The sequence below is a fragment of the Pituophis catenifer genome, unplaced genomic scaffold, assembly GCF_029215685.1.
Source record: "Pituophis catenifer annectens isolate HBS135680 unplaced genomic scaffold, rPitCat1.0.hap2 SCAF_1, whole genome shotgun sequence".
NCBI classification, from domain to species: Eukaryota; Metazoa; Chordata; class Lepidosauria; order Squamata; family Colubridae; genus Pituophis; species Pituophis catenifer.
This window is the reverse complement of record NW_027256881.1, coordinates 146215606-146219436: the sequence shown is the minus strand read 5'-3', so window position 1 is coordinate 146219436 and position 3831 is coordinate 146215606.

Genomic DNA, 3831 nt, shown 5'->3' with positions numbered 1-3831 from the left:
GGAGGCAGTGGCAAAATCACTTCAGAAAATCATGAAACTAGTTCAGGCAGTCACCAGGAATCAAAGAAACAGAAAACACTTAATATTCCTTTGGTTTAAACTAGAGTATACATTCTAGCCTTTCTTTTCTTTTTTTTCTTTTTTTTTTTTGGTTCCTCCAAATTCCACTAGTCTACACTCTAACTCAAAGGAACAGAAAGGACGTTGTCTCACCTGAACGTCCATTTTCAATGTGCTGCTCCTCCAATCCATGGACGGGGCTGGCATCAGAGCGACGGCCGCCATTACAGAGGCGGCCGTCACTCTGATGCCAGCCCCGTCCATGGATTGGAGGAGCAGCACAATGGAAAAAGTTACTGAGCAGCCTATCTTTCCCGCTGCTGTTGAACAAGTCTCTTTGGATAATGCTAGAATTGTCATCCATGCTGGAAGACAGTATAATTTCCAGGTCTGTATGATTTTTACTTTAATATATTGCTTGGATTAAGTGGTAGGGACAACTACACTCTTACTCTACCCTATTATTCCACAGTGAGTGAGGTACTGAGCAGCTGCCTACTCATTTCAAGCTACAATTGGTAAAGGTTCCTTTCTGATCTAGATCACTGGAAGTGGTGGTGGCCACCAAACACAAACCTCTGCTCAGTACAGCACCAGATCCAGTCCAATTTTACTCAATGCCAGATGCAGAATGAAATTAAGGAAAATAGACTTCTGCTCTCCTGTACTTCAGCACATTACTTTAGCACTATGTTGTTGCAAATGTTTTTAGCATTAAATATAACTATGGTAGACTATTAAAAGTTTCACAGACTTTGATACAAGATTTTTCAAGCTATTTTTAAAGCACTCATAAAGATTACAATAGTAGTCTCTAAGATGGGGAGTATCCTTGCAAAATTTCAGATGGATAGAGGGTTGTTGTTGTTGTTTGCAATGAAGAAACTAGTTGTTGATGCTTAAAGTGGAAGTATAAGGAATTAATTTATTGGTACTCCTATTCATAGCGATTGAATGAATTCGTAAATCTGACTCACTACCAGCACTCATAAAACATAGCTAAAAGAGCTCAGATTAGGCAACCTTGAAATAGAGCACACATTTAAATGAACACTTTTCAGATCGTGCCACAAAGACTGGCTGTCAATCCCAAGATGCAATGACTGGGAGAACCAATGTTTTAATCATAGGGATTGATTTGAGAGTATACCTCTCTGTTGAATGTAATTTAAGAAAGTCAGCCCTGGAACAGCTATGTCAAGATCCAGAATCAAAATGAAGCAAGCTCCATCCTGTGTTAACAAAAATCTGTTTCAAATTTCCTTGCTGCATCTTGCAAATATTTTAGTCAGATAAATATCTGTGTATTAAATTACTTTGTACAAGAATTGTAAACGGCTCAATGATTGAAGCACTAAGTAAACGTGTGTCAATATTCCTATTCCAAATCTTGGCCAATGGTTTATGGCTTAGCAAGGTCAGAGGATAAAAAATATTAAAATACAACAAAATCAATGCAATAGCTCTTTATAACTACCAGGATTATCTTCAGTGTTTAAAAGACAAAACCGAATAGTATCTTTTTACCTGCCTGATGTAAGCATGAAAGAACAAGTAACACAGTAGCTATTAGCCAACTCTGGAAATCTCATGAATGCTATTAACAGCTACTGCTCAGTTCTGATTCCTTGTATTTTCCCCCATTGATTTTTCCAGTTGAGGCTTCTACATTGAAGGCTCCAATTTTTAATATGGCTACACACTGTTCAAGAGTAATTTGGAAGTGCTTTGGATTGTGCACAAAGCAGGGTCCCTCTCTTAACACACGAGCCCATTTCATTTCAGACTTCTAATTTAGCCTGATTGAAGCCATAACCATTTAGATTATGAAACTCTTAAAGCAGCTACTATTAAGGTAGATATTTTTTATGAATAGCTAAAGATGTGAAACAGTATTTACATGAAATCCAAATATATTTCTTCCAATAATTTTCAAAGACCAGTCTTATTTCCTACCATCTTTTGGGGTATTTCCCATCCAGTTTTCCTAATACTAGGCATGCAGGTACCTTCCCCACCAAACAATGTTGCTTCTTGTCCACAAGCAGACATGAAGTGGGGAATCTGGGAGGAATACTTCATTTATGACTAACCATATCAGTGATTAAAGATGTCTAGCTAATTTAAAAATAGTTACAGCTGTGGATATGATATAACTTCCTAATTGTAAATAGGAATAGTGCAAATTCTTAACCATGCAGGAATGCTCTGACAAAGGGAGTTGAAAAGGACAACATTGAATTTTAATTTTCAGGCTTTTGCATTAACACTACAATAATTCCTTAACTAACAAGAAATTAGAAATATGTTAACCCTCAGCAAGAAACCATAGCAGTGATGGAAAATCATATTGCTGTAGGTCTTATACTTTTAGCTCTCAAAAAGGTTTGTGCTATTACATAGTAACTTTTAAGACATTTGTGGCACATTAAAAATGGTTAAGATTGGAAGATTAAACAATTTACTCCTGAGATAAAGTCTAAACTTTATGCGATCTGAGCTATATTGCGAAAAATAAAATGGTGATTTAAAGCACCTCCCCTATTTATTCATGTCAATTTTTAGGATAAGGTGCTAACTGCATGTTGGAAAACAAAGTATTCTATTCAAAATCAAAGCAATTTGATGAGCAGCAAGTAATGCTGCAACCCTCCCCAAGTAAAATAAAGTCAAGGATCCAGTATATATTCTTAAATATGGTTTAATACTCTTCTCCATTTCTGTACATCACAACACCAAGATATCACTGCTTGGGAGCTCTCTGAAGAGGCTACGTAGTATGCAAAAGGCTAGGATTCTCATCCTTTTAATGTGTTTGTGTTAAGTGTAATACATATCAGTATATATTGATATATACATCAATATATAATGCAATATATACCACCAGAGATCACACATTGATTAAAGAGATACAAAATTTTGGCATCATTTCCAAACTTAAATAGTAAAAATAAAACTACCAAAAAAAAAAAAAAGGAGCTGCATACCCTAAATGTGAAACAAGCAGTATATTCAAAACTGTAAATTTACACCCAATTTTTCTGCTCTTGTCATGTCATAGCAGACCCATTTACAATGGCAAAATCAAAGTATGCTGTTTTGAAGAGCTTAAGGATGCTTGTGATCACAATTTCGGCAAATCAGTCTGAATATTCATAATCATAAAGAGCTTCCCTAAGAGATTCCACCCAATGTGAAAACTTCCTGTGGGCAAACACATGCATTACTTGCTTGCCAAGTTATAAAAAGATACAAATTCTATTGCTCACATTGACAGAAAGTCATTTTGGACCTTTTTAAGTATATACTGTGATGAGAAGGCTTTGTTAAGACAACTCTCCCTTCAATTCAAGTGAGGCAGGATTTGGAACGATATACAATGTTCGCAGGTTGGGAGTCTGACCAACACAAGAAAAATAAGGAAAATGAACAGAGCCAGGCATTAAAAAAAAAAAATCAGTACCTTTCAAAAACCAGCCAGTCCTAAAGGAATGCAGGAAAGTGAGCTAACTGTCTTGCATGAACTATGCCATAGTGTTGAATGTGAATCTTTGGTGCCTAACTTCTTAAAAAACAAAAAAGTTTATTTCTACAGAAGCTCCATAGCCACCAGTTCCAAGGCTTATGTCGGTCACATTTTGCTAGATAATTGCATTTTTAAGCAGTTTGTGAATGTTGGCTGTTGATTCACCAAGGCAGCTTATGCAGTCCCAAAGCAAAACATAAAAAAAAAAAAAACCTAGTAAAGTACAGAACCAAGCGTAAGCAGTA